General features: G+C 45.5%; 1 long non-coding RNA gene across 2 annotated transcripts; it reads right to left on the reverse strand.

The window, feature by feature from the left end:
* Positions 1–352: 352 nt before the first annotated feature.
* Positions 353–16,563, reverse strand: LOC130704954 (uncharacterized). Of its 2 annotated transcripts, none has more exons than XR_009005535.1 (3): positions 16,484–16,563; positions 16,152–16,273; positions 353–547 (listed from the first exon to the last, which is right to left on the reverse strand). It is a non-coding gene; the product is annotated as an uncharacterized LOC130704954 (long non-coding RNA). The 2 variants fall into 2 exon arrangements; XR_009005534.1 differs by lacking the exon at positions 353–547 and adding an exon at positions 10,175–10,918.
* Positions 16,564–27,019: the final 10,456 nt, after the last annotated feature.

Here is a 27,019-nt window from a genome sequence, read left to right on the forward strand (position 1 = left end):
GCCCCCACCCTGAGCAATCTCTGTGATGTCATCCAACCCTGATCTTTCACATTCTTCCTTAGGTCATACGCTGTTCAGGGACCGCTATGGGTGATGGCCATCAATATAAGCTGCGGCCCCAGAAAGCGCTCCATCCCTGAGAATGGTGATTCCCAAGTGTGTTCTGTGTAATCATAACTAATGCCTGTGAGCATTTCTTGGGAGAATTAAAAAAACAAAATGGAATTCTGCAGTCATATCAATTTGGGAAACACTTAGAGATTCGCAGTGCACATAAGCACTGAAGGAATCATGCAGCAGATAAATTCATTTAGCTTTGTTTACTGTAATTTTCCCACTTCATCTGATCTAGTGGCATCCAATTATCCCTGGTCTTTTCTCTAAGTGCTTTCCTTTTCATCCTCTCAGGTCATCCTCCCAATAATCCCCTCATCACAGATGCAGAAATGGGGTTCAGAGAGGTTAAATGACTTGCCCATGATGGTCCAGCTGGGTAGCGCCAGAACCAGCTGCTTTCTCTCTGAGTCCAGGGCTCTTTTCTTCACATCTGGAAGAAACAGCTTAATATATCCCTTTCTGGCTAAACAACCACAGAATCTATAAATCACTGGATGGGCTCTTAGGATTACATTGCCCAACAATTTCATTTTCTTGGCAATGAGAAAACCAGAGAGAGGAAGTGATTTTTCCCAAGAATTAGGAGTGGCAGAGCCAGAATGGGCACCGAGTCTACTAACCTCCAAGCCTGGCTGCCTTTCCCTAACACCTAGGGCTCACATGTCTGGCTCAAGCTCCTCAGCCATCTTCTTTAATTCCATCTTCCCTCCCTCCAGAGCTAGAGCAATGTGTCCAACAGGCCTTTCTGAAATAATGATGGAAATGTTCCATATCTGTGCTGTCCATTCTGCTAACCACGAACTCCATGTGGCTATTGATCACTTGAAATGGATCTAGTACAAATGAGGAACTGAATTTTTAATGTTATTTAATTTTAATTAACTTACATTTAAATAGTCACATGTGGCTAGTGGGTACCATATTGGATAGGGCAACTCTAGAGACCAGAAATCATAGTGAGTCCATAGACCTAATCCATGCAATTATCATATGAGTAGAAGATCCTTGTGATAAAAATCGAGTCTAAACTACCTGGCCCTTGTTAGGGGCAACATTTACTTTCATTTAATGGCAGGGCACAACCTGGGACACCTTTGCTCAAACCTATTCCTCCCTTCCCTGGCAACATCCTACCCATCCTTTTAATCTAGGTTCAAAAGCATCCTCCTTCAGGAAGCGTTTGATGATTTATTTTTCTATCATTAAGCAGAGTGAAGGGGTTCTTCTATGGAACGCCCACATTTCCTATACTTGTCCCCAGATGGATGAGAAAGAGGAGAATTTTTGTATTGCTGAAAGCCCTTTGGTGAGCAAGTAGATGAGAGAGGAGAGAGTTGCCTGGGGGAAGAGAGTTGTGGCACGGGTGCTTGGGGAGTGGTGTGAGAGAGATAAGGAAGACTTAATTAAAGGAGATAAGTAATGGGCTTCCCTGGTGGCGCAGTGGTTAAGAATCTGCCTGCCAACGCCGGGGACACGGGTTCGAGCCCTGGTCTGGGAAGATCCCACATGCCGTGGAGCAACTAAGCCCGTGCGTCACAACTACTGAGCCTGTGCTCTAGAGCCTGCAAGCCACAACTACTGAATCCGTGAGCCACAACTGCTGAGCCTGCACGCCACAGCTACTGAAGCCTGCGCGCCTAGAGCCCGTGCTCCGCAACAAGAGAAGCCACTGCAATGAGAAGCCCGCGCACCGCAACAAAGAGTAGCTCCCGCTCGCCACAACTAGAGAAAGCCCGTGCGCAGCAACGAAGACCCAATGCAGCCAAAAATAAATTAATTAATTTTTAAAAAAAGGAGATAAGTGATATGTGACTTAACCTTTTCCTCTATCTCCCCTATAAAATCTTTAGTAAAAGTAGACGTTTCAAACTATAGTGACACATGGATAAATCTCACAAACGATGTTGAGAGGAAAAAGCAAATCTCATGCTTCACACTCAACAAACTAGAAATTGAAGGGAACTTCCTTAGCCAGATAAAGGGCATCTGTGGAAAAACTCAGAGCTAACATCATACTTAATGGTGAAAGGCTGAATCCTTCACCCTAAGATCAAGAACAAGACAAGGATTCTTGCTCTTGCCACTTCTGTTCAACATTGTACTGGAAATTCTAGCCAGGACGATTATTCAGGAAAAAAAAAAAAAAAAGGCACACAGATTGGAAAGGGAGAAGTAAAACTATCTTTATTTGCAGATGACATAATCTTGTGCAGAGAAGATCCGAAGGAATCCATCAAAAAAAAAACCTATTAAAATTACTAAATGAGTTCAGCAGGGTTGCAGGATAAAAGATCAATATACTAAAAGTAGTTATATTTCTTATATGTTGACAATGAGCAAACTGAGAATGAAATTAAGAAAACAGTTTTATTTACAATAGCATAAAAAAGAATAAATACTTAGGAATAAATTTAACCAAAGAAGCATAAGACTTTTGAACTGAAAAACTACAAAATACTGTTGAAAGAAATTAAAGAAGACCTAAATAAATGGAAAGACATCCCATGTTCCAGATTGCAAGATTTAATACTGTGAAGATGGCAATACTCCTCAAATTGTCCTATAGATTCAATGCAATCCCTATCAACATACCAGCTAACTTCCTTGCAGAAACTGACAAGCTGATCCTTAAATGCATATGGGAATTCAAGGGACCGAGAATGGTAAAAACAATCTCGAAAAAAAAGAACAAAGTTGGAAGACTCACACTTCCTGATTTAAAAACTTATTACAAAGCTACAGAAATAAAGACAGTGTAGAACTGGTATAAGAATAGACATACAGACCAACAGAATAGAATTTTGAGTCCAGAAATAAACCCTCACGTTCATAGTCAATTGATTTTTTACAAGGGAGCCAAGACAATTCAAATGGTGGTGGGACAGCTGGATAGTCACATGCAATAGAATGAAGTTGGACCCTTAACTCACATCATAAACAAGGACTAATTCGAAATGGATCAGAGACCTAAATATAAGAGCTAAAACTACAAAACTCTTGGAAAAAACATAGGGTAAATCTTCATGACCTTGGAGTAGGCAATGGATTCTCAGATATAACAACCAAAGCACGTGCAACCAAAGAAAAAGTTGATAAATTGGACTTCTTCAAAATGAAAAATTTTGTGTTTCAAAGACAACATCAAGAAAGTGCAGACAAGCCACAGAATGGGAGAAAATCTTTGCAAATCATATATCTAATAAGGGACTTGTATCTAGAGTATATAAAGAAGTATTACAACCTAATAATTAAAAGACAGCCCAATTACAGAATGAGCAAAAGATCTGAATAGACATTTCTCCAAAGAAGGTAAACAAATGGTCAATAAACACATGAGAAGATGCACAACATCATTAGCTACCAGGGAAATGCAAATCAAAAGTACAGTGAGATACCACTTCATACCCACTAGGATGACTATAATAAAAAAAGACAGACAATAACCAGTTTTGGTGAGGATATAGAGAAATTGGAACCCTCATACATTGCTGGTGGGAATGCAAGGTGGTTCAGCCACTTTCTGAAAACAGTTTGGCAGTTTCTCCAAAAGTTAGTCATAGAGTTACCACATGGCTCAGCAATTCCACTCCTAGATATATAGAAGAGAAATGAAAACATGTCCACACAAAAATTTATACATGAATGTTCACAGCAACATTATTCATAATAGTCACCCAAATGGTGGAAACCATCCAAATGTCCATCCTCTGATAGATGAATAAATAAAATATGGTATATCCATATAATGGAATATTGTGCGTCAACAATGAAGCACTGATGCGTGCTACAATGTGGATGAACTTTGACATCATTAGGCTAAGGGAAAGAAGTCAGACACAAAAGGCCAGGGATTCCATTTATAGAATTACATATGTGGAATGTCCAGAAAGGGCAAATCTATAGAGACAGAAAGGAGCTTAGTGGTTGCCAAGGTCTGAGGGGGGCAGGGAAGGGGGGTAATGGTTAAGGGGGTGGCAGTGTTTTGTTGTGAGGTAATGAAAATGTTCTAAAATTGACTGTGGTGATGGACACACAGCTTGTGAATATACTAAACATTTGCACACGGATACATTGAATTGTACACCATAAATGAGTGAATTGTATGGCATAGATAAAGCTGTTTACAAAAAGCAAGTTGCAGATGCATACATATAACATGGTATCATTTATTTCTAAAAATAGAAACGTGCAAACAACACTCTTTTTTAGGACCATGTACAAATGCAGTGAAAACATAAAGACATGCATGTGAGTGAGAAACACACAAATTCAGGATGGTAGTTACAAGCCAGGGAGGGGATGGTTAGTGGATGAGGGAGAATGCAGGGTGCTTCTACTATATTTGTAACATCGGTTTCTTAAGCTTGGCGATTGGGCGTTCCTGATATTATTTCATATACATTTTTTGTTTACTTAAATACTTTGTAAACACTTTTCATAGACATTCGCCAACATTTTGGAAGTTGGCCATGTATGTCTGATGCAGGTAGGCGGGAGGCTGGCCTCAGGAGCCCCGGACTGGGTGAGTACAGGGCCGGACCGAAGAGAGCTGGTCCTCTGTGGGTCCCCCACACCCAGGAGACGTTTTTTGAATGGAATCAAACAGGGTACCATCTCTGGAGCATCCTGGCTGGCATTTCTGCAGCAAAGAGCTGGAGCTTTGCAGCCAGTCAGCCCCTGGCTTGAATGTCCACTCTGCCGTCATTAGGGTCCTGACCTTGTGCAAATTACCTGACTTCTCTGAGCTTTACTTTCCCATCTGCCAAATGGGAAAAATACCACCTACTCCTCAAAACTGGTGCAGATTGAATGCATAAGCCCGCACAAGGTGCCCAGATGCCCCGCCTGCTCTGGATAAGGCTTTTGTCTGGACCCCACTCCCCTCCCGTCTGTTCCATCCTTCACTCCTTTGCAGGGTGTGTGATCGGCCATCGGTCAAAACTCGCTGAGTGGAACTAACTTGAGACAGGCTTCCTTTCTCTCTTCCTCACTACTTTGAAAAGGCCTGTGAAGAGAGCTCCCCTCACTGCTCTTAAAAATGAAGAAATGTATAAATAAGCTGGCTGTGTCATTCTCCATGGGTCATTTTTGTATTCCCAGCTGTTGTTCATCAATTCCCGGAGGCTCGCAGGGCAGGGCCAGCCCCCTGCGGCCAAGGGAAAGGATGATGGTGAGTGTGTGTGTGTGTGTGTGTGTGTGTGTGTGTGTGTGTGTATCTGTCTGGAACCTTCCCCCATACAGCCATGTGGGCTCTCTCAGCCTTTCTTGGAGGCTAGAAGGTTGGATGCCTTGGTCCAGGCCCTTGGCAGGTAAAATCCAAGCGCATCTCAGCCCTCCCTGCCAGGGCAGCCCAGAACCTGTGGGGAGAGCCGGGCCTCAGAAAGGGGGCCTGAGGCAAGGCGGACAGAAGGGATCTGGGCCTGTGCTGGGAGCTGACCAGTTTGGCCGGTTGCGCTGGAGCAACCATAGGAGCTGCTGGGGAATTGGTCCCATGGAGGTAACTCCAGCCACTGAACAGAACCTGGGAAGTGCATTCTCGGAGCTCTGGGCTCAAAGCTTCTGCCTCCAAATGTCCGTTCCAGTGCAGAGACCTGGCAGGGGGCCATTCCTTTGATTGCTCTGAGACTCGGCTGGTTGGTTTGGGGAGGGCTGTGGTCTCTGCGCTTGGGTCAGGCCTCAGGGCTACCCAAGGTCTGTGGCTGATGGGAAAGGGGAGTAGGGTGGCAGGGCCCCGTGGGGCCCAGTGGGTGGTGCACTGCCCAGTGTGGCCCCCAACGGCGCCCACGCACGTCAGAGCACAGGCCCTGTTTGCTCCACTTCCGGCTGAGCTGCAATTACCCCACTGTGATTCCCTGGGGTCACGACTTAGCCTGGAAAATGCTGCATCGCTGTAGCTCTCCCATGGTCCTTTGGGACCACATCTGTCCAGTGACTGACCCTTATTAACCTGTGGCCTTCCTGGCTAACAGCGGGCCAGGATGGAATGGGATGGGTGGTTTTGGGAACCAAGGGAAAAGTGATGGTTCATTCTCCCCACTCCCAGTCATTGCTCTGGGGTCCAGCTGGGTCATTCTCCCCCCAGATGAGGGCCTTCCAGAAGTCAGGGTCCAGGGCAGCCACCAAGCCCTTTTCTTCTCCGAGGGGCTCCTGGGAGTTGCAGCTTACGACCCACAGCCACCAGCCCTCCTCCTGTCCCTCCTCCACTCTGCTGCCAAAGCCATCCGTCTATTGATACATCTCAAATGGGGCTGTGTCACAGGCCTGCCTTCAAAACCCTGCTTGGCTCCCTCCATGGACTGGAGGCCCCCAGATGGGTTTTTGCTTGGTCGGCATTGAGTTTTTTAAAAATTAAGTTTTGCATGAAAAGCTGGCTTTTCCAGCTTTTTTTTTTTGAGACACCGAGCCCTATTCCTGCATAACCACAGTTGGCTGGACTGAGCACGATGCCTCTCTAGGCAGGTGTTCCTTGGGGAACAGTCTCCACCACTCCCTATTGTCTTACAGCCAGTATCCTTCCTCATTACATGACCTACCTGGTACCTGCATGCTCTTGAGTTTCCTCCTCTAGTCTCCAGGCAAAGGCTTGGAGGGGCACTAGATGACATGACCTCTGTCTGCTTTCCTGCTCAGCCCTCCATTTCCTCCCTCCCCTCAGCCCTACCCCCCAGCCCTACCCCCCAGCATACTGGCCACACCAATTTTTCGTTCACCAAACCAGCCAGGTACCAACACAGCTCTACATTCCACGCAGTTTCCACTATCTGTACTCCTATATATCTTCATTTAGCAGATATATATTGAGCACCTATTATGTATGGTGGATCCGAGCCAGGTACTGGGGATAGAAAGATAATAAGGCCCAGTCTATTAGTCTGGGTTCTCCACTAAAAATTGGCAGTGGAGAGAACTAATAGGATAGATAGATAGATAGATAGATAGATAGATAGATAGATAGATAACTTACTATAAGGAACTAGCTCATGCAATTATGGAGGCTGAGAAGTCCAAGATCGGCGGTCAGCAAGCTGGAGACACAGGAGAGCCAATGGCATAAGTTCAAGTCCAAGTTCAAAGGCAGAAGACCAACGTCCCAGCTCAGTCAGGCAGAGCGAAAGAATTCTTTCTTACTAAACCCTTTTCTATTCAGGTCTTCAATGGATTGGATGAGTCATCGTCCCCCCTGCCACACACACACACACTCTGAGGAGGGCAATCTGCTTTATTCAGTCTCCTGATTCCAATGTTAATCTCATCCAGAAACACCGGCACAGACACACCCAGGATGGTGTTTGACTGAATGTCTGGGCACCCCATGGCCCAGTCAAGTTGACACATAAAATTAGCCATCACATCCAACCCCTGCCCTCCTGGAGCCTACAACTCAGCAGGGTATTCAGAGAGGCTGGAAAAGAATTCCAAAATAAGCAATAAGTGCAGGAGGACTTCTCACTTTTATTTCAAGCTTCCCCTCGAATAGTACCTCCTCCAAATCTTTTCTGATCTCCCCGTATAATCAGTGACTCTCTCTTGGATGCTCCTAGACACATATCTCTCAGGAGAGATGATTGTCTCTCTCTCTCTTTTTACAATACATAAAATGTTCTAAGTCTACAGAAAGGTACAGAGATAATACAACAAAGTCCCATGTTCTGACCACCCATCCTTAAAAGACAAAGCATTGCAGATACAGCACTGCCTGGAGTGGCCAAGTTGTCCCCATCAGCCCAGATTTTTCTGGTTTTAGCACTGAAAGTTCTGCATCCTGGGACCCCTCAGTCCTGGGCAAACCAGGATGGATCACCCTAGAGAAGCCCTCCTGTACCCTCACCTCCGTGTATACCCTTTCCTTGAAATCATAACCCCCCAAGCTTCCCATCAGAGGAAACCATTGATTTATTAAAATTGAGGGTTATTTCACTTTGTTATAAAGCAGAAACTAACACACCATTGTAAAGCAATTATACTCCAATAAAGATGTTAAAAAATTGAGGGTTACCATTTGTGTGTCTTTCTTTATACTTTAATCAATCCCTAAATGATATTGGAGTGCTGTTTTGCACATGCGCGTGCACACACATACAAACACACACACGTACACACACACACCAGACTGAGTCCAGAAAATTGGATGGCCCTTTCCTGATGGGTGGTGGCGATATGAGTATGGGAAGCAGTGGGTGAAACTTCCTGCAACTTTGAAGGCAAAAACTAGAAGAGCAATAAACTGCATAGCACAAAAAGCAGAAAGGGGAGAGGGAAGGTGGGGAGGGATGATGTGGGAGAGGGGACAAGAACAGAAGCCGGAGGAGGGAGACAGGCTGTCAGAAAAGGATCAGAGAGTGAGGACCCAGGTGGAGAAGGTCTTCAAGAAAAGAGAAATGTGCAAGGGATATTTGGAGCAGTGGCTGCCAACTTCCTCTTTGGATGCTCCTGTGACATCCTCAGGAACACCTACAGCCCTCACCAGCGTGTAGGGGTAAACAGATGCTTTCAGGGAGCCCTGGGAAGAGGTACCAGAGCACCACTGCTGATGGGAGGATGAGGCTGCACATGGGGCAGCTGACAGACTCCTAGCGCTTCCCATGGTTTCCAGCTGCTCGTGCCTGCGCCCCCCACTCAGCTCCGAGCATGGTAAGTGTTTGATGTTATTTGTGGAAGGAGGAAGGGAGGGAGGGAAGGAGGGAGGGAGGGAGGAAGGGAAGAAGAGAAAGAAAGAAAGAGAAAGAAGAAAGAAGAAGAAAGAAAGAGAAAGAAAGAAAAGAAAGAAAGAAAGAAAGAAAGAAAGAAAGAAAGAAAGAAAGAAAGAAAGAAAGAAAGAAAGAAAAAGAAAGAAAGAAAGGAAGGAAGAAAGGAAAAAAGAGAGAGAGGGAGAGAGGGAGGGAGAGAGAGAGGGAGGGAGGAAGGAAAATGGGAAGGGTCCAGCAGTGGTCTTTCCAGCCAGGCCATAAGAGCACGGTCTGCAGAACAGGGAGGGAGGTCACGTGCCATGACACTGCTGTGGCCCTCCGAGCTGGGAGACACTCAGGGACTGTTCTCTGATTTCTAAGCCCGGCAGGGAGGCAGGGAAGAGCTGGGGTGGGGGTGGAGGGTGGAGGGAGACAAAGGCACAGAGCAGAGGGAAGTGGAAAGGGGTGGAGGCGGGCTGCTTAGCAACCGCAGAAGATTTAGGGAAGTGGCAGGACCATTTCTCCCGGTCCTCTAAGGCAGGATTTTTTTTTAAAGAACTGCTCACACGCCCACACTGGCTGGTCTGTGTGGCTGCTCTGAATTGGGCTTCTCTGGAAGTCAGGGCCATCGGAGGAAGGCTGGCGGCCACGTGTGCGGTGGGAAGAGCCACAGGAACTAGGGGAACGTTCTCCAGCCCCTCAAGGGAAGGGAAGGAAGGCTCGCCGGAAGATGTGGGGACACAGCCTCACTCTCCTCCCAGCTTTTGTGTGGCTCCTCCTAGGCTGCCGACATCAGGACACGAAGGTGTCTGGGGACTTTTCCTTCCATTTTCTTTTCTCCAGGACACTATGAGCAGCCCAGACCCTGCTCCTTCCTCCCCACTGAGAATTCTCTGTTGCTTTTCTTTCTTAATTTGATTTTCTCTGGCTCGGAATTGAGATCAAAAGAAGAAATTCTTTCCAGCCTTTTAGGAAAAATTCCCAGAATCTCCCACTGGAAATGCATACATAATAACCATAATTATTTTTAAAAAATTGTTTGTATTCTCTTATCCATTTCTGCTGCAGGCTTGGGGAGGAGGGGGGAGAGGGGAAGTTTCAAGAGTGCCTTTGGGGTTACAGATCAACCAGTATCAAATAGTGGGCAAGCTGTGAGGCCTGGCCCACTCCCTGGCAGTGAGAATTTTCGATGTGCTAGCACTTCAAAAGCATTAAACACCACGAAATCACCTGGTGGGGAGTTATTCCCTTTCTAATTTGTTTCAATTGTCTTAATTTCATCAAGTCTGGAGCTGGTGCTGGGTGGGTCCTTAATGTCTCCCTGACACTGGCTAACCTTCCTTTGAACAGCAGACCTCAAGCTTGGAGCACAGGGGAGTAACTGGCTGCAATTTAATAACAGTGTTGCTTTGCATTGTGTTTATTTTGGGGCACATCAAGGGACATTTGCATTATGGCTGGTTCCTTTTTAGAGGAAAGACAAATAAGTAGTAAATCACAATGGAGGTGGAACAAGGATTAATGATGGAGGTTTTTGGAAAGGCCTCCGGTTTGTCAGCCTCCCATCCAGGATGCTGGCTTTGCACCTGGCAGGCTGCAGGTCAGGCTCCAGGAAGGATCCTGTTTGAGTTCAGCTGGTCCAGTTGGTCAGCAGCTGGCACTGAGGGAGTCGCGGATGAGAGCTTTTAATTTTGGTTGGCGCCAGTCCGCCTGGCTTTGCAGCCCAGCTATACTCCGTTCTGTTCCCTGGGATTACAGAAGTCCGCACATCAATGCCCACTTTGGGATATCAGGCTGTGAAGTGTGGGCGGTTGCCAGACATCAGACACCTGATTCCCCTCTGGACACCACTGCTCTCTCCTCTCGGACCTGGGGTTTGAGTGGAGCAGACCCACTCCTGACTCTGGGGCTGGCACGCCATCCGGACCTGTCTCCCTCTGGGCAACTCATTCCTCTGAGCACAGTGATGGATGGGTTCAGGGATGGGCAGTGAGATGCATGGAGATTTTTGCTGGGAATGCTGGGGCTGGTTCTTTCCTGCTGGCCTTGATCCTAACAAGATGAGCCGGGAGCTCCTACAGCCACTTCTGCCACAACGAGGAGGGAGTCAGCAGGGAGGGAAGAGAGCTGAGAAACTGGGAGAGAGAGAAAATTGATCTTGATGGTGTTGCTTCCATCCCTGGATCCAGCTGTGCCTGAAGTTAGCCTCTACCCTTGGCAGCCTTTAGAGCTCCCTTCTGAGCCAACAAATTTCCCCTTCATGTAATCCAGTTAGGATCGGCGTTTCGGTCACTTGCAACCACAGGAGTCTTAACTGATGAAATGGCTCGTGCAAATCCTTGGCCACTGAAAGAAGAAGAACTCAAAGGCCATGTTCAGTAGATGTGGGTGAGTGGCATTGTCACTATACACAAACACCGGCACAGGAAAAGCTGTCATTGTACTAGGAAGCTCCAAATTTCAGATCATTGTGTAGATGATGCGGGCTGAGTACATTGCATGCAATGGCTTATTTAACCGTTGTAACAGTCGTAGCGTGTATGAATACTTTTATTACCATTTTATAGTTGAGAAGATTGGGGCTCAGGGAGCCTCCTTGCACTTTAGTGGCAGATCAAGGCTTGTTCCTCAAATTGGGAGATTGGGACTGACACATACACACTAGTATATATAAAATAGATAACTAATAAGAACCTGCTGTAGAGCACAGGGAACTCTATTCAATACTCTGTAATGACCTATATGGGAATAGAATCTTAAAAAGAGTGGATATAGGTACATGCATAACAGACTCACTTCGCTGTACAGCAGAAACTAACACAACATTGTAAATCAACTAGACTGCAAAAAAAAAACAAAAAAAACAAAAAAAACTCTGTAGTCCCAGCCACCCCTCCACAGTAAACAGCAGTTTGCTCACTGGACTGTACAAAACTCTGAGACTATGTGATTGGGAGGGAACCGAGGGGGCGGTGCCGCCAGGCAGCACGTGGCGATGCTCCTGTCACAGGTGATGTGAGCGCTCCCCCTCCCGTGGTACCCAGCCAACATGGCTGTCGGGGGAGGGCTGGGGCCGCAGAAACGGAATCAAACTCTTGTTATCCCTGGCCACTGGCGGACAGGCAGAAAAGGCCCTGGGTTTAGATCAGAACACATTTGTACTCACTAGCTGGGTGACTTTGGACATTTAAGCTTTCCGAGCCCCACTGGTTTTCTCATCTGGGAAGTGGAGACCTCCAGCCCCCAGCCTCGCTCATCCCACCCAGCTACTGGAGCATCAAACGAGGGCAAAGATGTGAAAGATTATTTGCAAAATAAAAAGTGGGGCTGCAGGAAGAAAGGAATCACTTGATTTCCCAGAGGTGGATGGGCAGGTGTGGACAGACGTAAACCAACCACCTACATCTCCTCCTCCCCACCCAGGGCCTGAGGGAGGCAAGCCACGTGGTGACCTGAAAGGAACCTTTCTGTCCCCAACGCAGGGAGAGATAAGAACTGTGAAGCAAGAGAAGCGAGCGCTGCTACAGGCGCTTGGGGGTTTATTTTTACCCTGTTATCTCTATCCTGAAATGTCAAGCGTGGAGCCACCCCACTCCCCAGCCCCCCACCCTCCCCAGCCATTAAACGTGGCAACACAGCCTGGAAACGGGCCCCATCTCCTCCTCTGTTCCTCTGCCTCTCCAAGAGAGTCACAGTGCTATGGCGACGGGAGGCATGGAAACCCTGAAATAGAGAAGTGGGAGGAGAGACCTTTTATTTGGGTTCTGGAACAGGCTCACTTCCTCCTAGAGGCCCGGGGTGCAGAGGAGGCCCTTGGCACTGTCAGGTACCTATTCTAAGATTTCCATCACATGGGCTCTTTACGTTGCAAGACGCAGAAATCCTTATTTAAGTTGGGTTATATAATAAAGAACATTTAATTGGCTGAGGCCACTAAAAAGCCCAGCAATAGGTCAGGCTTCAGGCGAGGCTTGATCCAGGGGCTTGATGCCATCACAAGGACTCATTTCTCTCCTCTTGGCTCTGCCTTTTGTGGTGTTGGCTTCATGCTAAGGCAGCAGTCTGTGTTCCCCCACAATCTCTAGCAGTTCCAGAGTCTTCCTCCATGGTCACGAATGGTTGCAGTGGTCCTAGACCTCACAGCCATAGACTGGTGCTCCCAAGGAAGAGAGAGGAAAGTTCTTTTTGCCAGAAGGTCCCAAGAAATGTCTTCTTGTGTTTTGTTGGCTCTGACTGGGTTCTGTGCCCATCCCTGAGCCAATCACTTGGGTGTAGGGGCAGGATGTGAAGAATGCACTGATTAGATTGAGACAAACTAGATTGCCAAGAATAGGGAATGATTTCCCAAAGGAGATTTCAGGCACTGCCCCCAAAAGGTGATGGAATGGATGCTGAACAACAAGCATGAGACTGTTTTGTGGTTTATTTACTTTGTACTTTCATCCTCTCCTACCCAGGAAAGCCTCCAAGATTAGGGGTGACTGTTCTTATCCAGAAACAGGCCAACATTAATTTCTTCTCTTTCCATCTATAGGTTTACATGGGGTTCTGAGTTCTAAGACTTCCAGGTCTGTCACTTTCAAAATTTCACCGAGGCAACAGAATCTCCCCCAGGCTGAAATGCCATCAGTTTACATGCCAAATGCTTCCTCTAAATTCAAAATAAAATTCACACTCTACACCCCAGCTTACCCATCACTCACCTCCCTGGTACACGTTTAGCCACATAAACTACTTATTATTCCTTAAACAAACCAATCACCCTTGTGCCACAGAGCTTTCCTATTTGTTCTTTCTCTCCATCTAGAATGCTCTTCCCTTAAATCTTTTCACAGTTGGCTCCATCTCATCATTCAGGTTCTGCTCAAATGTCACGATTCCTGAGAGGTCTTCTCTGCTCAGCCTAGCATGTAAAACCATCTGAAATTCTCCTGTTCTTTGATGGTTTGAGTAGCTCTCTCCCTTCACTAGACTGTAAGCTCCACAAAGCCAGGGCTGTGCTGGTCCTATTGATATGTGTACCCTCCTGGTTCTGTGCAGACACATTGTAGGCACTCAATAAATATTTTGGGATCAATGAATGAAAAATCTTTTCTGAATGGCCTTGGAAACTCTTACAGGGCAGGGCAAGTTCTTATATTTTTTCCTTGGCTTTAACTTGGTGCCTACAAAAACAATGGGCATAAAAAGATGATACACAATATTATTTTTCAAGTAAAGATTTGAAAGGATTTGCTGAAAGGATTTGCTCAAAGTTGCACCCAAATTAGTCCAGAAAGATACCTGGGAGCACTGACTGCTTCTTTGAGGAATTCCCTTTCCAAAGCAGTGCGTGTGAACATTTGAAGGCATGAAAATACGAAGAGGGACATGGGGCCATCTTCCAATTCAGATCTCTGAGTATGGTGGCATTACTACCATGCTCAAGTAAAAGCATGAAAACAACATGTGGGGACTTCCCTGGTGGTGCAGTGGTAAAGAATCCACCTGCCAATGCAGGGGACACGGGTTCGAGCCCTGGTCCGGGAAGATCCCACATGCCGCGGAGCAACTAAGCCCATGTGCCACAACTACTGAGCCTGTGCTCTAGAGCCCACGTGCCACAACTACTGAAGCCCACACGCTCTAGGGCCTGCGTGCTGCAACCACTGAAGCCTGCGCGCCTAGAGCCTGTGCTCCACAACAAGAGAAGCCACCACAGTGAGAAGCCCACGCACTGCAATGAAGAGTAGCCCCCGCTCGCCGCAACTAGAGAAAGCCCACGTGCAGCAACGAAGGCCCAATGCAGCCAAAAATAAATGAAATTAAAACAAAACAAAACCACACGTGATGATGATACTCTTTACTCCTTGACCCAATGAGACAGAGTAAGACGAATGTCCCATGAGAAAAGAAGATTTCACCCTGTCCATTGCAGACCCACAAATCAATGTCAAAACCTCAGCAAGGGCTTCCCTGGTGGCACAGTGGTTGAGAGTCTGCCTGCCAATGCAGGGGACACGGGTTCGAGCCCTGGTCTGGGAAGATCCTACATGCCGCGGGGCAGCTAGGCCCATGAGCCACAACTACTGAGCCTGTGCGTCTGGAGCCTGTGCTCCGCAACAAGAGAGGCCACGATAGTGAGAGGCCCGCGCACTGCCATGAAGAGTGGCCCCCGCTCGCCGCAACTAGAGAAAGCCCTCGCACAGAAGCGAAGACCCAACACAGCCAAAAATAAAATAAATAAATAAATTAATTAATTAATTAATCAAAAAACAAAAAACAAACAAAAAAAAAACCAAAAAAAACCTCAGCGAGCTGATGACTCGGAAGGAACCCCCATGCTCTCCCTGGACACAAACTCTCCCCAAGGAGGACTGTGACAGTCCTTAGGACAGCCAGGTGACAGTGTGGATGGCCCAGCGCAGCTAATGGAAACTCGAAAACACACCTCCTACACATAGACATCATTGTCTCATTACTTGGTAGACAACACACCACCTGGGGCAACACAAGGATTCTTAGTCATTGCTAATTCTCTGCTCACCCAACCAGGTCGATCCCTCTCTTAGGCTCTGAACTTTGCTCATGGCACCCTGAACTTTGCTCTATAGAACTGGCCAACATTCGTAATAATAATAAATAATAAATAATCTATATTTAGGTGATTATTTGATTAATATCCATCTTCCCCACTGGATTCCAAACTTCTTAAGGGCAGGGATAGATCTCTTTAGCTCATTACTATACCTAGGCATTCCACCTGTTCTTAACATGTAGCCCGTGTATTTTTCCTATGTACTTTCTGAATGGAAGAATGGATAAATGAATGGAGCTCAGGGCCTGCTGGGAAGACACCTCACAGCCAGCCTGACTTAGCTGGAAGAGAGTAAAGAGGCTGAAGTTTTTTCAATGTAAATCAGACCTTGTCATCACATGATTGCCTTGTCTTCTTCATCAAGGCATCTCCTGTGCCTAAAATAGTATCTGACACAGAGTAGTGGATCAACACATATTGGGAGAATTAATACATGAATGGACACTTCCTCGAGAAGCTTGGTTACCTTCTTAAGATAAAGTCCTGGAAAGGGAGAATGGGGGAAGCTACAATATGCAAATATCCTGAATTAGACCCAAAGGCATCATTTAGGTCATTCCCTTCAGACTCAGTGGGTCTGGCTGTAGGAGTCACTAAACCAGCAGGTCAGCATGGGGACAGATGCACTGTAAACCAAACTAGTTTTCTTGAGATAATGTGCCTTTGGACTGTCGTGCACCACATTCTGGGGTTACATACTTAAAGTTTAAGTGAGTTATGGCTCCTGGTCCTCATCACACACACTGAAAAAAAAAAAACCAAAAAAAACAAAGCCAGGAATGGTACTGTACCTTATGAGATAGCCTGCCCCAGTCTCTGCTACCAGGTCGGGAGGGTACGGAAAGGGATCTTTCTTCTCCATTGCCACATCTTCCTTACTGAGGGATCTGAGTCCAAATGGGTCTCTTTGTGTCTGAAGTTTAAGCAACCAGGGGCGCAGATATTTGGTTGGTGTCCCTCCTTTGAGGGTGAGAGAGGTCCAAGATCTGCTCTTCGATCACCAATCCAAAATCAAACATCAAACACCTCCCCCAAACCATTATGAAAAACCACCACAAAACCAAATTTCTAAACATGCCTGGGTCTCCAGCCCACCCCAGCCCAGCAAACAAAAGTGGCTCACCTCTGAACTACAGAATCCCTTCCAGAACCAGAAGGAAAGGGAAAGGGATTTACGGTTTGTCTCAGAGTTGTAGGCTCTGGCTTGCCCCCAGGATGAGTCCATTATTTATTCTTAGAGACGGGACTCGAATTAAACAAACAGTGCCTATAAATAGAGCGGGATACACTCAGCTCGGTGTCACTGGAAGGTCCTTTGCACAGGGACAGATGCGTTAAATGGATGTTCTCAGGTTACCCTGCTGGTACTACGTGGGGAAGGGTTGCCCTCGTTGTAAGCGTGGTTTAGGAGGGGGAGAAAAAGCGGGTGAGTCAGACATTGGGATTCGGCCCATCTCTGCCTTCTTCATCTCTTTTTCTAAACGCTCATTCACATCGTAACCGACAGGGAGCCACAGAGGAAGGAGGTCGCTCTGTAAACACCCTGGCCGGGCGCTTGGGCAGGTCCCCTCTGGGAATGGATCCTGGTGCAGGCTGTATTTGACAGAGCGTTCTGTTCTTTAGATTAGATTGCAAACTCCCTAAGGGAAGCGACCGAGTGCTCAGATTTCTTCTTGGTTTTCCCCATTCTGCCAAGTACAGGGATGACTAGGGTTTCAGACCTTGAGCCATGAATTAAAGGACCCTTTTTAAGCATGGCCAGCTTTATGGCACGGAGTATGCGTTCCAGGACTGGTGGGGCTTTGCTCTGAATTGCATTGAGCTGTGTGCTTGAAAGGTAATCACCTCTCCATGATAGACCAGTGGGGGTGGAAACATCTAGAATAACTGTGAATAAACATCAAGCAATGTCAAATCACTATAGTAACAACAAGAGCAACCATGGATTCTGCATTTGGCCAGGTCATTTGAGACACTATTCTAATCAATTTGTAGGGGCTTCCCTGGTGGCGCAGTGGTTAAGAATCCGCCTGCCAATGCAGGGGACACGGGTTCGAGCCCTGGTCTGGGAAGATCCCACATGCCGCAGAGCAACTAAACCCGTGCGCCACAACTATTGAGCCTGAGATCTAGAGCCCCTGAGCCACAACCACTGAAGCTCACGCTCCTAGAGCCCGTGCTGTGCAACAAGAGAAGCCACCGCAATGAGAAGCCCATGCACTGCAACAAAGAGTGGCCCCCGCTCGCTGCAACTAGAGAAAGCCCGCGCACAGAAACGAAGACCCAACGCAACCAAAAATGAAAAACAAAAAACAATAATAAGCGCTTTGTAAAAGCTCATGTAAGCTTTCCAAAAACCCTACGAGGTAGGGACCATTATTATCTCTCTTCTACAGACGAAGAAACGGAGGCACTAAGAGATTATGGCCCCTGCTCCAGGTCACACAGCTGGTAAACTGGGATTGGAAGTCAGGCAGTTTAGCTCCAGAGCCTGGTCTCCTGCGGTAGAAATTGAGTACTTGGAGTAAAATCTGTTGGTTATACCGCCTGGTGCTGGCCTAAGCCCATAACTCCCCATCAACATGGGACCCAGGACAGGCCAATGACAATGAATCTCAGGACTTCTGCTGGGCATGCGAGGATGAAGAGGTGCTTAATTTGCCTCTGGAGGGGAGGGCAGCCTCTGGCAGTCCCATGGCCGTCCCGCTGCACTGGGGGAGCCTGGATGAGAATGAAAACGGCACGGAGCAAAAGCAGAGCTGAAGAACAGAGCCTGCTGACATCATCTGAACCCTGAATCCAGCTGGACCTGATGCCGGAACCTACTCCTCAACTTTGCACTTTCACGAGCCAATATTTTCCCTTTGCCGGGCAGGCCTGTCAGAGTTGATTTTCTCTCACTTGTTGTTGAGAGATCCCGCACTGAGAGACGCTGGCCCAGAAGAAAACATCATTTGGGTAAACTAACCTCCCAGTCCCATCCAGAAGTAAGAGCTAATCCTGCACTCCCTTTTCTCACCCTGTTGGTCTCTTCCAGAAACACATACCATCCTGCGACCATGCACGTGCTCAATGGCTCCATTCTCCGTTTACTGAAATCCCAAATACTGCTTCCCTGCTGAGGCTTCCTCGGTCGCATCTCTCAGAATTACCTACAGCCTCACTTGGTTGTCATGATACGGAGCTTAGACACTTATTTAGCACTTACGTTATTCTGCCTTGCAATACAGTTAGCTATTTACAAGTCATTTGTTAACATTTATTGAAAGCTTCCTACATGTCATATCCTCAGCTAAGTGCTGGGGATTCCGGAGGAATAATATCAGCATGTATCTGAAATCTTTCTCAGGGCCGGGCACTGTGCTTAGCACTTCACATGCATCAATTATGCCATCACATCTCCTAAAAAACCCCCGCAAGGGAAGTACAAATAACATCTCCACTTTACATGTAACAGGATGGTTCATTAGGAAGTTACGGAGAGATACAGAGATCAAATAGGTAGGAAATTGCAAAGGGAGTTACCAGATGAAGATATAGATTTTCACAGCAAATACTTTAGAATTAGGTTCACAACTCTAAACTCTCCAATTTCACAGGTCCCTAATCCACAAAGAGGATAAAAAAGAATCGACAGGTATTGAGAGAGGATTTTACGATGATGTTTTTGGGGGGTGAATACCATGTTGTCCTTCGCTTCCCAACGAACACACACGCAGAAGGTGGGCGTGTTTAACTCGTTCTTGCACCTCAAGTCTCGTGAGAGCAGCTTCTTCGAGATACTATGGAGAGTTTGCCAAGAGGTTCCTGTATCTGGGGAGATGGAGGCTATCCCCTGAGCAGTCCAGAGGGTGAGAGATGTGGCTAGAAAGCCAAGAAGAGGATGAGTATTTCCTAAAGACTGTCAATGGACCTCACAGGAGCGAGCTGACTGATGGATCATCTTAGATTTTGTCTCACAGGGTGGCTGAGAAGGGCAATGAGTCCTCATCAGAAGAGGCTGGAGATGAATCACCAGATTCTTGGGGGTGTGAAGGGGCTGGTGGTATGAGTTGCATTAAGCCATGCTGGGGACTCTCTAATACCCATGAACATGACCCTCGGCCATGACCCTGTGTGGTACCTAAGCATACCCAGAGGATGCAACATCTTCTTTTGATTCTAATAGTCAAGTAAGTACAGGCATACCTCGTTTTATTATATTTTGCAGATAATTGCATTTTTTACAAATTGAAGGTTTATGGCAACCCTATGTTGAGCAAGTCTATCAGCACCATTTTTCCAACATTTGCTCACTTCGTGTCTCGGTGTCACACCTTGGTAATTCTCACAATAGTTTAAACCCTCCACCAGCAAAAAGATTATGACTTGCTGAAGGCTCAGATGATGGTTAGCATTTTTTAGCAATAAAGTATTTTAAAATTATGTGTGTATGTAAATTATGTATGTACATTTTTTTAGACATAGTGCTATTGCACACTTAATAGACTACAGTATAGTGTACACATAACTTTTATATGCACTGGGAAACCAAAACAATTCATGTGACTCTCTTTAATGCAATATCGGCTTTACTGCCGTGGTCTGGAACCGAACCCACAATCTCTCTGAGGTCTGCCTTTACCTTCCTCCCCAACGCTTATTTGTCCTGAATTTTCTCTCTTCTACCCCCTTGTGTGTGTTTGTTGGGGGAAGATGGTGAGTGTCTATTTCCCTCTTCCCTGAAGGTCAGTAGCCCATTATGATGGGTGGATGGAGGAAGAGGAAAAACAGGTTTATCTTTAAATATAGTGCGAAGTATTATTCATAATTGGATGGGACATTCTAATTTTGGAAATGAGACCAATTTGTGACTTAGAAATCATAGGACTTAAAAAAAAACTACGAGTGAAAGGAAAGTCGTGGTTCCCCCCTGAAGTTTCCATCCAGTGCCAAGATAAGGACTTAATCCACTGAAACTGCAGAGAGATAAGAGGAGGCAAAACTAAAGTTGGCTTCGTGATCTCATCCCCTAAGTTCTCCTAGACAGAAGGCCAGGCAGGTTAAGTGACCTACTCAGGGTCCCAGAGCCAGTGAAAAAGGAAGAACCATGTTCTTAACCACATTATTAAATTATTTCCACCCTCAAGGAAATTACTCTCTCTTCTGTTCCTAACTGGCCTATTCTTATCCTATTCTGTTATTCATCATCTTCTTTTTGAATTCCCTTCCCCTTCCTCAACTTATCATAAATGGCCCTGGACCCGTGTTGACAGAGCAGGGCATGATCAGAGGTAGGTAAGGTCATCCAAAGACGACTTCAATCAAGAATATGATTCAATAGGGGCTTCCCTGGTGGCACAGTGGTTAAGAATCAACCTGCCAATGCAGGGGACACGGGTTCGAGCCCTGGTCTGGGAAGATCCCACATGACGTGGAGCAACTAAGCCCATGAGCCACAACTACTGAGCCCTCGCGCCTACAGCCCATGCTCCGCAACAAGAGAAGCCACCTCAATGAGAAGCCCGTGCACCGCAACAAATAGTAGCCCCTGCTCGCTGCAACTAGAGAAAAGCCCAGGCACAGCAACAAAGCCCCAATGCAGCCAAAAATAAAATAAATAAAATAAATAAATTTTAAAAGAAGAATATAACTCAGTAAACAACAAGGACCTACTGTATAGCACAGGGAACTATATTCAATATCTTGTAATAAGCTATAATGGAAAAGAATCTGAAAAAGAATATATATATATATATATATATATCTGAATCACTTTGCTGTACACCTGAAACTAACACAGTATTGTAAATCAACTATAGTTCAATTAAAATTTTTTTCTAAAAAGAATAAGATTCAAACACCAGCAAATCCCTGAGCACCAAATCTGGAGAGTTTCCTATTTCCATCTACCAAGTGCTTTGATGATGATTATGATGATATTGGTATTATTAGCATGATCACTGAGACTCACTAAGTTCCAGGCACCAGGATGAGTGCTTTTTACATGCTTTCTGATTAAATCCTAGCAACCCCAAGCAATGGGTCCTCCTGTGTGTTAGCCTCACTTACACAGGAGGGCACTGATGCTTGGAGGAGCACCTCACACAAGGATGCATAGGCAGCTAACAGAGCCAGATTTCAAACCAGGCCTGATACTGGAGCTGCACTTCTAGCCAGGGTCCCTGGAACCTCACAGCCACCCTCCCCTCATGGCTGGGAGTTACCTGCAGGGAGTTTCCTGCTGCTATGCCCTGTTCACTAAAATGGACCCTCTCACACTGTTTTTGTTGGTTTCCAATTAAAAAGTTTATTTGATCAGACCCAGTCACACAAGGCTGTCAGATCTTGAATTTTTTGAGAGCAAAAACATGGGGCGTGCTTGGGGGATGGGCAGAGGGATATGATTTGTAGTTATGAAGGTGGTGACAGGACTGAGGGTCTTCTCTACTATTCAGGACATGAGTACATGGAACGTAGTCTAAGGCAGAAGCCAACATCCAGTAGAACTTGGTGACCACGATCTGGATCTCTCTAGACCTGTGATCTACCCCACTATGGGATCAAGAAAAACCAGTGCCAAAGTTTTTCACCTACTCCCACAGTGGGGATGTCTCCAAAAACTATTTATCAACACTATCTAGATGACAACTTTAGTGCAGTAGTTGAGAACACAGCCTTGGGAGTCAGATTGCCTTGGTTCAATTCATTAGCTATGCACCCTCCATCAAAGCACTTAGGTTCTGAACTTTGGTTTCCTAACCTGTAAAATGGTGATGTAATATCTTCTTCTTGGTATTTATGAAAGTCATTAGTCTATTCACAAATATTCCAACTCCCTTTCCCCTCTAGGTACATGATAAAGTTATTATTATATTTTTCATCCCCTTTGAAGTTAATCATGACTGTGTAATTTGCTGGCCAGCAAAATAAGAATGAAAGTGATTTCTCACTACCAGAGGAAGCTTTAAGAATTGATGTACAGTTTGATTTTTAACTTCAGGTGTTTCCAGTAGTCCCCACCCTGAGGGTCTTTGATGAGCACTGCCCCTCCTCCCAGTTCTAATCACCACTGGATATGTAGCAGGAGGGAGAAATATATCTTTGTTGTCTTAAGCCAATGAAGTTTAAAGATTGTTTCTTACCACAGAATAACCTAGCCTATACTGACTATTACAGGGTTGGTGGGAGGATTAGATATTAAAAAAATGAAGTTTCACTAAGATACCTCTGTACACCCACAAGAATGGCTATAAACTAAAAGAGAGACAATAGCAAGTGCTAGCAATGATGTGGAGAAACTAGAATCCTTATATGTTGTTGGTAGGAATGTAAAATGGCGCAGCCACTTTGGAAAACAGTTTGCCAGTTTCTTAAAAATTTAATCATAAGCTTACTGTACAACTCAGCAACTGAACTCTTAAGTATCTTCCCCAAAGAAATGAAAATATATCTCTACACAAAGACTTGTATTTGAATGTTCACAGCAGCATTATTTTATACCACAATAACTAAGAAGTTGGAACAATCCAAATGTCCGTTATACACAAATGTGTTATATCCATACGATGGAATACTACTCAGCAATAAAAAAGGAACAAAATACAGATGGTCCCCGACATGATGTTTGACTTGTGATTTTTCGATTTTACAGTGGTGCAAAACTGATATGTATTCTGTAGAAACCATACTTCGAATTTTGAATTTTGACCTTTTCCTGGGCTAGTGATATGCAACATGATTCTCTTTCATGACGCTGGGCAGTGGCAGCGACCACAACTCCTGGTCAACCATGTTATCGTGGGGGTGAACAACAAATACACTTACAACTGTTCTGGACCCAGACAACCATTCTGTTTTTCACTTTCAGCACAGTATTCACTAAATTACATGAGATATTCAACACTTTACTATAAAATAGGCTTGGTGTTAGATTATTTTGCCCAGCTGTTGGTGAATATGTGTTCTGAGCATGTTTAAGCTAGGCCAGGCATGATGGTTGGCAGGTTAGGTGTATTAAATGAACTTTCCGCTTATGAGATTTTCAATTTATTGGGATGTAACCCCACTGTAAAGTCAAGGAAGATCTGTACTGATATATGCTACCACATAGACAAATGTCAAAAACATTGCACTAAGTGAAAGAAGCCAAAAGCCAAAGACTACATATTGCATGATTCAATTTCTATAAAATGTACAGAAAAGAGAAATTTGTAGAGAGGCAGAAAGTTCAGTGGTTGCCTGGGGCTGAGAGTGGGAGTGGGAATTAACTGTACACACGTTTGAGGGAGTGTTGGGAAGGGATGGGATAGTCTAAAACTGGATTGTGATAATGACTGCACAGCTCTATTTATTTTCTGAAAATCATTGAATTGTATGCTTACAATGGGTCAATCTTATGGTATGTAAATTCTATCCCACTAAAGCCATTAAGAAAAAACTGAGCACAATATCTGGCACATGGGGAAAGCTCAGGAAATGTTTGTTATTATTCATCATTTTAGGGATGAAATGCTAGGACTGAACCTCTACAATGAATTAATTAGGAGTAAAGATTTGCACTTAGTGAAGAAGGGAGGTGTGGCGATTGGGGCTTGTCAGAGACCCCCATTCTTATACCCCCCCAATTTTGTATGTCCTCTATGCTGACCACCACCTGTAACAGGCCAGTGGATACTTACACTGTCCTGCACCAAGTTCCACCTGGATACCAGGGGTCAGGGTCAGGTATCCTAGCCCCAGACCATTGCTGTCCTCTGCTGACATTCCAGGATGCCTTGAAACTGAGCCTTTTCAAGATGCTACAAGCAGACTTAACCTGGTCTGGCTGAAAAGTGTTTCACTCCCCATTGCACCCTATCCTCAAACCTGTATTGTCAACAACAATTCCCTGGTGGTGCAGTGGTTAAGACTCTGCGCTCCCAATGCAGGGGGCCCAGGTTCAATCCCTGGTCAGGGAACTAGATCCCACATGCATGCTGCAACTAAGAGTTCACATGCCACAACTAAAGAGCCAGCAAGCCACGACTAAAGGAGCTGGCGAGCCACAACTAAGGAGCATGCCTGCCGCAACTAAGACCTGGTACAACCAAAAAAAAAAAAAAAAAGTTGGAGTGGGAGAAGGGCAGGAAACCTGCCTGGTACACACAGTTGTCTGTCAAGCGCAGCTGTAGCATTTGCAGACCAGCTGATGAAACTCCAAACAATTATGACTTAGGCCTTAGGGCTCCCCAGATAAGACAAAACTGATTCAGAGAGGCCTTGAATCCTAGTGGGTTAAAGTTTGAAGGGTCACAGTTACAGTATCACTGATGGAAAGATGGAGTCCAGCCCTTCACTAGTCTGTTCAGGCTGCTATAACAGAATATCACAGATCGGGTGGCTGATAAGTAACAAAAATGTATTGCTGACAATTCTGGAGGCTGGGAAGTCCAAGATCAAAGTGCTGGCAGATTTTGTGTCTGTGAGGACCCACTTTCTAGTTCATAGATTGTCATCTTCTCATTGTAACCTCACATGGTGGAAAGGGTGAGGGAGCTCTCTGGGGCCTCTTTTATAAGGGCACTAATCCCACTCATGAGGGCTCCACCCTCATGACTAATCACCTCCCCAAGGCCCTGCCTTCTAATACCCTCACAGTTGGGGTTAGGTTTCAAACTATGACTTTTTTTTTAAACTTATTTATTTAATTTATTTATTTTTGGCTGCATTGGGTCTTCGTTGCTGTGCGCTAGCTTTCTGTAGTTGTGGCGAGCAGGGGCTACACTTCGTTGCAGTGCACAGGTTTCTCATTGCAGTGGCCTCTCTCATTGCAGAGCACGGGCTCTAGGCACGTGGGTTTCAGTAGTTGTGGCCCACGGGCTCAGTAGTTGTGGCTCGCAGGCTCTAGAGTGCAGGCTCAGTAGCTGTGGCGCACAGGCTTAGTTGCTCCGTGGCATGTGGGATCTTCCCGGGCCAGGGATCGAACCCATGTCCCCTGCATTGGCAGGTAGATTCTTAACCACTGTGCCTCCAGGGAAGCCCCCAACTATGACTTAAGGGATATAAACATTTAGTCTCTAGCAACTAGAGACCACCATGGCTCTTTGGTTAGCATTCGGCAGGGAGCAACAGTAGAAAAGAGATAATGTGTATAGCAGCAGCATCTGAACAACTGGCATTTTGGACCCATAGCCAGGTCCCCAACAGAGAAATGTGGTTTTGATCTCTTCTATTTCCAGGCCCTCAGTCCTAGCTACGACATTCTTACAGTGCACCCATCTCTCTGGCTACTCACTGGAGAAAAGATAAGGCTTAAGTGGTTTTGTTATTCAATAAAAATGAAAATAAAAAGAGCAATTAACTAAACAACTGAGATAAAAACTAATAAATCTAAGGACGGTAGAAGGAAATAAGGAAAGATAAAAGCAGACATAAGCAAATTAGAAAACAAAAACGATAGGATTGGTAAGATAAATTAAAAAACTAACTCTTTTAAAAGACCAATAAAACAGACAATCCTCTGGCAAGGTTACATGAGAAGAAAAGAAAAAATGCAAGTAAATAGCCCTAGAAATATGAAAGGGATGAGAAACAAAGACATGAAAGAAGATTACAGTTAAAAGTACGCTCTGTTCAAATTTATACTAATAAAATATTAACCAAAATAAGACAATATAATCCACTCAAGAAGAGGTAGAAAAATTCAAGACAAAAAAAATCACAGAAGAAGCTGATAAAGAGCTTTCTGCAACTTTGCTGAAATGCGAACTCAGATGATTTGGGTGGGGGTGGGTGAGTGGGCAAATTCTGTCAAACCTTAAGGGAAGAGAGAATTCCTAGCTGGTTCCAGAGCATAAAAAATGTTTAAAAGTGTCCCAGATGATTTTACAAACTAACCCAGCTTTGGTAACCAAATCCTGAGAAGAGAGAAAAAGAGACAGAGACAGAAAACAAGAGCCTTAGACCAAACTTATTTAGGGATAGTATACTGGGTTGACTAGTGTCACCCCAAAATCCATATCTGCCTGGAACCTCAGAACGTGACCTTAACTGGAAATAGGGTCTTTGTAGATGTAATTATTAAGATGATATCATACTGGATTAGGGTGCACCCTAAATCCGGTGACTGCGATCCTTCTAAGAAGAGGGGAGGACACACAGAGATACACTCGGAAGGAGAAGGGCATGTGAGGATGAAGGCAGAGACTGGAAGGATGTAGCTACGTACAAGTCAATGAATGCAAATGCCAGCAGCCACAAGGAGCTGGGAAGATTCTCCCCTGGAGCCTCTGGAGGGAGCATGGCCCCAACGACACCTGGATTCCCAACTTCTGGAACTGAGAGAGAATAAAGTTCTGTTGTTTTAAGCCACCCATTTTGTGGTGCTTTGTTATGGCAGCTCTCAGAGACTAAGACAGATAGGGATGCAGGTATTTTTCTATTTCTTTGGTCATTTGAGTCATTTTGAAAGGGAAGAGAATATATGGGCTGAATTTACTATCTGGGAAACAAATGAATACAGAAGTCCCTACATTGCTTCCTCTTGTGGGTCTACCCTGGTGGTCTCATGATCACCTGGAGGACTTAGACTCAGCAATACTTTTTCCCCAAGCAATTATGGGACCTGGAGCAAGAGTTTGAAGGGAGGCCCGTATACCATATGGCCAGAGTGATTAAGAGATATAAGTAAGCAAACTGT

This window comes from Balaenoptera acutorostrata, chromosome 15, assembly GCF_949987535.1.
Source record: "Balaenoptera acutorostrata chromosome 15, mBalAcu1.1, whole genome shotgun sequence".
Classification (NCBI taxonomy): Eukaryota; Metazoa; Chordata; class Mammalia; order Artiodactyla; family Balaenopteridae; genus Balaenoptera; species Balaenoptera acutorostrata.